Below are 11,914 nucleotides of genomic sequence, written 5' to 3' on the forward strand. Positions count from 1 at the left end.
TGTGTAGGGGTATGTGTATGTGTGTGTAGGGGTATGTGTATGTGTGTGTAGGGGTATGTGTATGTGTGTGTAGGCATATGTGTTTGTGTCTGTGTGCAGGTATGGGTGTGTGGGTAGTTGTGTATATGAGTGTTTGTGTGTGGTGGGGAATGTGTATGTGTGTAGGCATATGTGTTTGTGTCTGTGTGCAGGCATGAGTGTGTGGGTAGTTGTGTGTAGGTATGAGTGTGAAAAGTGTGTGGGTAATTGTGTGTAGGTGTGTGTGTATGTGTTTGTGTGTGTGTAAGTGTAGGTGTCTGTATGTATGTGTTTGTGTATGTGTGTAGGTGTATGTATGTGTTTGTGTGTGTGTGTCTGTGTGTGTGTGTGTAGTTGTGTATGTATGCGCGTGTGTGTAGGATATGGATGCAACCTGGAGACGGTTTTCGCTACGGGAGCAGCATCGTGAGGCCGGCCGACGGTGGTGCTGCAGAGGGAGGCGGTGGGAAAATAAAATCATGGGAATTCAAAACAGTCAAATGAGAACAATAAGCAATCGTGATTGCTCTAAAAAAGAGTTATATTTTCATGATTTTTCTGTTGCATGTAATCCGAATCTAGTTATAGGTAATGAAGCACAGCAGAAAACGAAAAGTGTTTACCAGTTATTTTCTATTTACTAACGCACGCTCAAACAGAAGCATACTGTAAAAAAAAAAAAAAAAAAAAAAATCCGAAACGTTACTGATTATTTGTCATTCCAAGTCAACTGACCTAATTTTTACTTTCTTCTATATCTAATATATAGAAGAAAGTATTGGATTCGTGCAAATTTTCGAATTTCGAATTTTGACGGATTCGAACGTTTTGAGATGTGCTGAGTTCATTTCGACTATTTTTGGAAAATGTCTGTCTGTCTGTGTGTGTGTGTGTGTATGTATGTGTGTCACGTCTGTGTGTGACCAGTTTTTTGTGGCCGCTCTACAGCAAAAACTACCGCATGAAATCGAACGAAATTTGGTACACATATGTGCCCGTATGTGAACTTGTGCCATTGGTTTTTGGCGCGAATTCCTCCAAGGGGGGTGGAGCAATGGGACGTTTTTTGAGTTACGCGTGCTTGCTATTCCTCAGGAAGTAACTGGCGGAATCAAACAAAATTTGGTCCATATGTTGCCATTAACAGGAGCAGGTGCTGATTCAATTTTGGTGTCAATAACTCAAAGGGGGGTTGAGCTATAGAACGTTTTTTGTCGTCAATTGTGACTGCTGTATCTCAAGAAATAACGAACGGAATCAAACAAAAATTTTTTGACAAGTAGCCCTTAGTGGGTATAAGAGCTGATTTTATTTTGGTGTCAACAGCTAAAAAGGGGGTAGCGCAATCGCCCGTTCTTTTTTTCCATTGTGAGTGCCCTATCTCAAGAAGTAATGCTGCGTTCTGGTTGAAATTTGGAATATATGTGAATCCATATGTAAACAGACTTTGGTTCAATTTTGACGCCAATCGCTCCAAGAGGTGTTGATTTTTTTTTTTTTTTTTTTTTTTTTTTTTTTTTTTTTTGCGAATAAAAATAGCTTTATTAATGCAACAATAAGAAAGATAAATCGTAATAGATTGTCGTCTGCGTATTTCTCGTGATTTTAATTGTATGGAAATGATCGGAAATATTATCTCAATGATTTAAAGTTTTTAACTGTTGCCATCTTATGTTTGTTAACAAATAAAATATTTGTAATTAATTCAAGCAAGGCTTTTAAAATAACTTTCAATTTTCGCTCTTTGCTTTGCTTTTGTAATAATTCAGACATTGGGATGGTCGTCAAGTTTTTGCATGTGTAATTTTGTTTTTGTTGGGAATATTGCTTCCTCGTTAAGCATGGGGAGGGATCAGAATTATAAGAAAGATATAGAAGAAAGTTTCGTGATGGCCACAACATACTAGTTCAAATCGTCCCCACTCGACCATATCCGAATTGGATAAAATTTAATAGAGGTGTAGAGATGCGTTTGAAACTAACCTATGCAAATTTTCAACTTCTGAGATCCAAATCCTCAAAATCTCTCAAAAAAATGACTCAAAATGGAGGATGAACTTTTTGTGACAAATTGCCGTCTTTAGCCAAAGTTTACATAAAAAATTATCACCCTGGAGCCCTGAAAGTTTTAGAGCTTAAAGTAAGATTGACTGTTAATACATTCATTTATTTTTGTGAATTTGAGCTCATTATATTTTTTATAGCACGCGTGTAAACTCGTAAAAAAGCGCGGTGGGGAAATTTTTTCCTAGATTTTAAGTTGTTATAAAATCTGAACAAAAATATTTCAAAGGTTCTTACATCGTGATTATATTGTAAAAACACTTGTTTTTAATGGGTTACAGTTGCAGAGTTTAAATATCTATTTTCGAAATAATATTCCAAGTTCATTTTTTCATGCTTATCTGAAAGAACACCATCGGAAATAAAAATATGTTCTTTCTAATGGTATAAACGAAAAGAAGATGCAAGGTTGATGCAAGGAAGATGCAACTTGAGCTACAGCGCATAGAAAATTGGCCCTTTTTTTTCCTTTTTTTTTTCATGTGAACGATTTTAATAGCCACTTTGGATAACAATATCTTTCAGAAAATCTATATTTACGCTCTGCATTTTTCACCCATCAAAACCATGTTTTTTGACAGTAGAATTACTAAGTATGAGCTTTTGAATTATTTTTATTCAGAATAAAAGACATTCCAAAATCCAGGAAAAAGTTTCTCCACTGCGTTTTGTCAAGACTTTGCATGCGTGCTACACAAAAGTTAATGAACTCAAACTCACAAAAATACTAGAACGTATTAACAACCAAAAGTACTGTAAGTTCCTAAAACTTCAGACTTCCAGTGTGATAAAATTTTCCACAACCTGATCTTAAACTTGGCAAATCGTTACGACAGACAGAATTTCAAACTCATTGTTTTTTTTTTTGTTTTTTTTTTTCACTTTTTCGAAAGAACACCGTAGAAGAAAAAACTTATTTTGATAGGAAAAAATGTGTTCTTTATCATGGTATAAACGAAAAGAAGATGCGAGGGGACAAACTTGAGCTGCAGCGCTTTGAAAATAGGCTATTTTTCACTGGAACGGTTCTGAAAGCCACTTTGGATGGCAATATCTTTTCGAAAATGGATATTTAAGCTCTGCAACTGTAACCCATAAAAAACAAGTGCTTTTACAACGTAATCACGAAGTACGAACCTTTGAATTATTTTTGTTCAGATTTTATGACATCCAGGAAAAAATTTCCCCACCGCGCTTTTTCACGAGTTTACACGCGTGCTATAAAAATATGAGTTCAAATTCACAAAAATAAATGAACGTATTAACAGCCAATTGTACTTTAAGCTCCAAAAATTTCAAGGTTCCAGGGTGATAAATTTTTCTGCAAACTTTGGCTAAAGATGGCAATTTGTCACAAAAAATCTCATCCGCCATTTTGGGTCATTTTTATGGGAGATTCTAGATCCTCAGGATTTAGATCTTGCAAGCTGAAAATTTGCATATGTTAGTTTCAAAAGCATCTCTACACCTGTATAAAATTTCATCCAAATCGGAAATGGTCGAGTGGGGACCACTAGGTCACTTGACACGGAATGACTCATTTCCGTGTAACGTTTCGGGATTTCACTGGTTTTTATCCACTTCCTGGAAATATCAAGTATCATGGTCAAAAAGTTTCCTGAATTGATACAAGTTGTCTGAATGCAGACTTCTCTCTGTTGTAGAAAATATTTTTAGCTACCAGTTTAAAGATTGGCTCAGAGTATTTATAAGGTGTACCGGCTTCCGTTCGATCATGGCTCGTCTATGCTGATTAAACTGCCAAAGGGAACGAATAAGTATGGACAACATAGCTTTGCATCAATAGGAAGTTGCAACCTATTAAATGTTCATATTTTGACTATTGGATATTGTTAATTGACCCTCAAAACTAAAAAATTCACCATCGCAGAATTTTAAAACACCGTGATTGATTTTTAATGAATTTTTAAAAATTCACGCGCTAAAGTACTCTTTTCTGAAACATCAGAAGCTTTCGTCACAGGGCACTGGGCAGCCTTCCGCCGAAGAATTTCGCTACGGACATTTTGAGCGCGCTGATATTTTTATTCTTTAGAAATTCAATAATCCTTTTGAACACACTATGGAGGCCGGATTCGTTAAAGCACAATCTAATAATCTTCCTCAAGTGACATCAATGATGGTATTCGAATATTTCCGAGAGGATGAGAAGTTTAATGTTCCAGAAACGCGAGGAGGTAAGCCTTACGTTTCGTCTTCGAAGCCAACTGCACGTCCTTCGGCTTCTCCCGCGGCGGAAGAGCGCATGACGTCACTGCCTGTGCCATTTGACGTCACAATCGCTTGAACTTTAAAAATTAATTGAAAAGAAAAAACTTATTGTATCGCAAAATTTTTTTTACCTATGATGTTCATACATGTTACTCTATCATATAAAAATAAAATTGAAAAATCGAAAACTTCCCTATTCCAATCAAGTGAAATGCTTGATACTTACTTGCAATTCTGGCCTAGCTTTGGCCGTGTTGGAAATGCTGCTTTTGGAACTATCTCGATAAATCAGGAAGTTGGCAAGCTGTTATATTATTAGTACCTAACATTACTCTGAAGTTCCAGGGACATGACTGGCTTTAAATGGGAAGATTTCAGGATTTTTCAGGAAGGTTACTGAGTTTTAGCAGAAAACGTTCCTGATTTTTGAGAGATATGTTGCTGGCAGAAAGTGGGCACATCAGTTGCCTATTATTTTCAAGGAACGTTTCTGAATTGTTTTTACAATGCATTAGTCACTAAATAATCTTTTAAAAATAAACTTATACTAGGTTCAAAACTAGGTCTTAACTGGAAAAAAAAAAAAAAAAGAAAAATTAATTTGAATTTTGACCACTTGAATTCAAGTTATGTTTTTCGCAATCACAAGTGTGTGCGTGTGTCTGTAGGCATGTGTGTTTATGTATGTGGGGTGGGGTATGTGTGCAGGGGGGTATGTGTATGTGTGTGTAGGCATATGTGTGCAGGTATGGGTGTGTGGGTAGTTGTGTATATGAGTGTTTGTGTGTGGTGGGGAATGTGTATGTGTGTAGGCATATGTGTTTGTGTCTGTGTGCAGGCATGAGTGTGTGGGTAGTTGTGTGTAGGTATGAGTGTGAAAAGTGTGTGGGTAATTGTGTGTAGGTGTGTGTGTATGTGTCGGTGTCTGTATGTATGCGTGTGTGTGTATGTATGTGTTTGAGTGTGTTTGTGTATGTGTGTGTAGATGTATGTATTTGTGCGTGTGTGTGTGTGTGTGTGTAGTTGTGTATGTATGCGCGTGTGTGTAGCATATGGATGCAACCTGGAGACGGTTTTCGCTATAGGAGCAGCATTGTTGAATACAAACTGAAATTCCAACGATGAATTACTTTATCAGGACTGCATTAATCAATGCGGGGTGCTAGAATCCAATAAGATCACCTTTTTTTCCATAAAAAGACATTTATTTCACCAAAACTACAAGAAAACTACAGAGCCAAAAATATCTAGGCATTACAGCGCCTTTTTCAAACTCCAACTAATTTCAATTTAATTTTACAGTGTTCTGACAATTTCTCGTGCATCACAATTATCATTCACTGGGAACTCTCTTCACTTCTGTTCCCAACAAGCATCGCGAGGAGCCGGTCGACGGTGATGCTGCAGAGGGTGCTGGTGGGAAAATAAAATGATAGCACATCAAAACAGTCAAATAAAAGCAATAAGCAATCGTGGTTGCTCAAAAAAAAAATAGAATGCGTTTTCTATCCCTTTTTCCATCTCAAACGAAAGAAAAATGCTTTGCCACAATGCATAAACATTTGTAATTGCACCTCTCAATACTAAATGTTTCAAAAAGCTATTTAAAAAAAATCAAGTAGTAATGAAACACTGGCTTCAGACATTGTCTGTATTCAAAGGTCGCATGTATTTTGTCTGAACGGATACGAAATTGAACAGAAGGCAATGGTAGTCAGTAATATTTAGAGCAATTTTGTGATGTATCTACTATCAAAAATAAAATATATAACGTTTCATAGACTAAATATACTTTTAAATATTGGGAACGTTTTCAGAATTGAAGTATTGGGTGAGTGCAAAAGTTCGTGCGGAGTTGCAATAGATGGCGTTAGAACGGGCGTAACGTGTTGTCATTAATACCACTATCTACGTAAGTCAGATCGTTGGAAAGGTGACATGTGCAGCTTTCATTCCGATCAAAATAATTTGTGCAGATACAAACTGCTTCGAGAAAGATTACTTTTAAAATGAGTGTTGATAAAGTGCATTTACGGCATGTTATGCTTTACGAGTTTCGGAAGGGAATAAACGTTGCAGCAGCGGTAAAAAACATTCAAGACGTTTATCAAGATCAAGCACCAGCTAAACGAACTGTGGAAAAATGGTTCGCAAAATTTCGTTGCGGAGATTTTAAGCTGGAAGACGAGCCACGCTCAGGTCGACCTTCCGACATTGATGACGACGTTTTGCGTTCTTTAGTTGAGAATACTCCGCGAATTTCAACAGAGGAAGTTGCTACAGCACTTAACGTTGACCGATCAACCGCTTTTCGGCGTTTAAAAAAAATTGGATTTGATTTAAAGCTCGATATATGGGTGCCCCATTTGTTGACCGAGAGCAACAAAATCCAGCGAATTTCTGCTGCCGTATCTTTACTCGAGCGGCTCAAAAACGAGCCGTTTTTGGATCGATTAGTGACGGGCGATGAAAAATGGGTCCTGTACAACAACGTTCAGCGCAAACGCACATGGAAACAGGCAGGTGAACATGGTGACGCAATGGCAAAGGCCAGTTTGCACCCGATGAAGGTGATGCTCTGTGTTTGGTGGGATTGCAAGGGTATAATTTATTTTGAGTTTCTCCCCGCCGGCCAAACGATTGATTCGGACAAGTACTGTCGTCAATTAACTAATCTGAACCGAGAAATCAAACAGAAACGTCCGAGTTTGTCAAATCGCAAAGGCGTAGTCTTTCATCAAGATAACGCTAGACCACACGTTTCAAGACAGACGCTACGCAAACTGAACAGCCTGAAATGGGATGTAATAACTCATCCACCGTATTCTCCTGATATCGCACCATCGGATTATCACTTATTCCGGTCATTGCAAAATCATTTAAATGGAAAAAAACTTGACTCTTTGAATGCCTTACAAAACGTCGTGTCTTCGTTCTTCGAATCTAAACCACGCAGTTTTTATGATCGGGGCACCCGTATGCTGCCAGAACGTTGGAAGAAGATTATAGACAACGATGGAGAATATATCATTGATTGAATAAAGAGTTTTGCTTGCCTAATCACTGTATGACTTTCTTTCACAAACTCCGCACGAACTTTTGCACTCACCCAATAATTGATTTTTATAAATTAAGTCAATTTGAGGGACACCCCGCGGAAGGTTGCCGCCCTACGCAAATCCCCCCCCCCACACACACACACACAAAAGAAAAAAAACTTGAGGTACTGGCTTTGATAGATTCATAATTTAAAGTATTGGTAGAAAATTCAGGAAGGAAATTTTTATATTTTTTGTAAATTCTCATGTCCATTTTGGTGTGCCCCTCCGAAAGAATGCTAAAACAAACATTCTGAAATTGTTAGCGATTTCGGCCGGGTAGCTCTAGTTTTGCGCATTCAGGCAAACAGGCGCTTTTGGAGACTTCATTTTATACCATGTAGAGATAGATGTACATAGTAAACATTTCATTAAAATCGGTCCAGTAGTTCAGGAGATAATTTAACAAATCTGAAAATTCTCTTAATTTTGCACACTAGTGTAGAGTCTGAATTCAAATTCGAAGTAAAAAACCTAAACCAATTTAATGAATCCGTTAATATAATTAGAAAAATTGACAACTATAGGGAAAAAGAAAGAAAAAGAAACCCCTGAATGTTATATATGATGCCTCAGATGTTCGCACAGAACGCTCGACGGACGATTTTAATTTTCAAAGGACATTTTGATGTCTCCCCCTTCCTTGCCACCACTCCCTTCCTTTCATATCGAGGTTCATTCTCGTTTCATCTTAAATCACCCAGCTGCAGACGAGTTTATTTATTATTATTTTGTTTTTCCTCTCGATTCCGAATGTGTGATTTAATTTTCCACCAAATTTACTCGGAGAGACAGGAGAGAGAGAGAGGAAAAAAATGTCCTCTTTCTCAGCCCCTTCTTGACAGCTCATCGCCCTGCTACCATAACGGCTCTCTGCCACATTATTATTAAATTTCATAACCGGGCAGTCAGTCGAACGCCAGCTGTCGCCGCCCCCGACACGTTCGAATCTTCTTCGCAGCCGAGTGGGTGCATCTGACGCTCCGTCCATCCCCCACGCACAGCCCCCACGGGTCGGGAGCCATTTTGGTGACCGCAACTGGAGTGATCCCGGAGTTGGACTCCAAACAAGCGTTCAGAAGAATTTTCCAACATCGTTGTTTGAAATCCAATTGCATTTGTAACATACTGCAAGGCAAAATTGTCAACTCAATAACTGATTTTGTTTTATTCATAACTCAGTTTAATATTACTTTATTAAAATTAAATTGGAAAATTAGTCTTATGTTCAGTAAGGCCCCTAAATTAAACACTTTACGTAATTTTAAGATGTGCACAGGGGTGTTTGAGATCCGAAATTTCAGAAAACTCTGAAAATTTTGGGTTGCCGTTGCCGAAAATTTTGGGCTGACAACGCATTCTAAAACTGGAAAATTATTTAAAAAAAACTTTTAAAATGTTTTTTTCTTTTTCAATGATTTTTATATGCATATTTAAAGAGTTTTTTCGGAGAGGAGGGGGGGGGGGGGGCTTTCAAGCTTCCTCAAGTTTCCGAAAATTTCACACTGTTTTTGGAAAATTTTACTTGAGTCTACTATCACCCCCAGATCTGCGAGTTTAGTATTTTATCATAACGTAACACTCACGTAAAACTTACGTAAGTAACTCACCCCATGTTTTCGACCATGCTCTTTCAGAAAAACATATTTTTGAAAAATTAGAAAAACAACCCAATATCCGTAAATGTTGTTCGATTAGGTTCATTTAAAGCCAAAAAAGGAATTATAGCGGCAGTTAGTATAATTTGTTGTTTTATTTTCCAAAACTAGATCAAACGATATGGATTAAAATCTACACTTCAACCTGTTTTCTTCACGGAACTAGGACACTCGTCTATTCTGCCATGGCCGCCTCCAATGACAGCCGTGGTTCTGCTCTCTGCATTGTGTGAAAATGACAATTCGTAAACAAACACGGTCTTTACTTTTGTTTATTTAAAAGATGATTTCATGTTCTGTAAATACGTTGAAAGGCTAATATAGTTTTTTTTTAAAAAAGTATCTGCTGAATTTTTATTGCTTACTATATTTCAACCACTACATAAAAGAGAGACTAAACAAGCAAACAAACAAACAAAAAAAAAAAATCTTGCCATTAGCTACAATTACGACTTGTCCATTTCTTTTATAACTTTGATACGCCAGCTCTCTAACCGTAACTTCGTTTTTTTTTTTTTTTTTTTTTTTGAGCATTCACGATTGCTTTTTGTTCTCACTTGACTGTTTTGTTTGATGTCTTATGATTTTATTTCCCCCCCCCCCGCCTCCCTCTGCAGCGCCAGCGTCGACCGGCCTCACGAAGCTGCTCCTCTAGCGAAAACCGTCTCCAAGTTGCGTCAATATGCTACACCACACGCGTACATACCCGCACCTACACACAAATACACACACATAACTACACACACACAACTACACACGCACACAACTACATATACACACACACCTACAAACACACACTCATACCCACACACTTGTGCCTGCACACAGACACAAACACACACGCCTACATACACATACACTCGTGATTGCGAAAAAAATAATTTGAATTCCAGATGTCAAAATTCAAATTTTTTTTTCTGAGTATAATGTCGCGTTGTCTTGTTGCGAAATTCCCAGTTTACTCCAGAAATTAGAGGTGCGTTACCAAACGATGATCGTCCAGCATTAATTGGTAGACTTCTGCTTTCTGTCTTCCATTAAGAAAGGCCAATCCTGCCAAAATTTTCTGCTAAATATCTTTCGACTTTCGACCTTATTGCTGAATCATGTCAATAGTTCCTGAAGCCATCTGGACACTGAAGTCCCAAATTCGGACGAGACAACTGAACTCCATGTTGCTGTTCATGACATGTGTCAAACTAAAGTCTCGCATTACTGTGATGTGGCTCTAGTTGAGCAATCACGATTGCTTATTGTTCTCACTTGACTGTTTTTGGCGTTCCTATCATTTTATTTTCCCGCCAGCACCCTCCGCAGCATCACCGTCGACCGGCTCCTCACGATGCTGCACCTCTAGCGAAAGCCGTCTCCAGGTTGCGTCAATATCCTACACCTACACGCATACATACACGCACCTACACACACACGCACACACAAATACATACACCTACACACACAAACACATACACATGCACGCATATATACACAAACACATATGCCTACACACACATACCCCGCCCCCATGCACACAAACTCACCCACACAACTACCCACACACTCATACCTGCCCACAGACACAAACACACATGCGTACACACATACACATACCCCCTACACACAAACACACATACCCCCACACACAACACACACGCCTACATATACACACACACTCGTGATTGCGAAAAACATAACTTGAATTCAAGATGACAAAATTCAATTTTTTTTTTTGCTGTGTTTTCATTTTATTCCACTACATTTTTTAGGGCCTACTAGATAACTTGTCTAACAGTGACTATAGAGATCACTGTCTACAGCGCTCCTAAAAGGTTTCTAAATTCTGCTAGAAGTTGCTCCGATGTTTGACGCTATTTAAAATAGACCTTCTATTTCTCTCTAATAGTTTTGAATGATGACTTGACTACTCCTTTTTGTTTCTTTTCATTAGTGAGTGGATGCAACAGCACGTTTTTTGCTGTTCCTTGGAAACATTTTAAACTAGTAGGGTAATTTGGTGTTAGGATCTCTGAGGGTTACAATTTCGCCCACTTGTTCTGTAGTTCAAACATAATATACACATACAGTCTGACCACGGATTGTATGGAAAGACAAAAATCCGTTTTGCAGCCGGAAATGGACAAATCCATTATTTTTATCTATGTCAGCTTTTGCAGAAGCAGAGTCTCATTCAAATGAGCGGAATACGCGCATCAAATTTTTACTTTTCCCTCTCATTCAGATAGATTCGTCTCATCTGGATGTTGGAAAATTCCATACAATCCATGGTTGGACAGTATATACGCTATTTTTAAGAGTTTTTTTTTTTTTTTTTTTATTTAAGATATCGCTCACCGGCAGGCCGATATTATCGCACTGGTATAGAATTTGTATAAACGGCGGGAATTTTTTTATAGCATATGTAAAACTGTTTTTCAGTTTTTTTTTTTTTTTTTTGGAAAACTTTTAAAATGGATGTACGATAAATTGGACACGTATGTTACACATGTTATGGTTTATGTTGCTAATTCGGTTAGGCTTAGTAGAAAAAATTAAGAGCGTTTATTACTGACAAGTTATTCATTATTTTTTAACTAGCTGCGTTGCCCGGCTTTGCCCGGTCTACCTTGAAAAAAAACCATTCCGTCAAGTGAAGCATCTTCAATAACCAGGATTAAATGAAAGAAAAAAAACCATCATGCAAAATCTCGCCAAACAATGACGACAGATACTAAAATACTTTTAAGAAATTAAAATAAAATGAGAAAGATGGATTTAAAAGGCGTAACCATGGAAACACAAAATAAAATAAGTTTAAGAATTGAAAATGAGAAAGATGAAAATAAACAA

The sequence above is a fragment of the Uloborus diversus genome, chromosome 2 (assembly GCF_026930045.1).
Source record: "Uloborus diversus isolate 005 chromosome 2, Udiv.v.3.1, whole genome shotgun sequence".
Classification (NCBI taxonomy): domain Eukaryota; kingdom Metazoa; phylum Arthropoda; class Arachnida; order Araneae; family Uloboridae; genus Uloborus; species Uloborus diversus.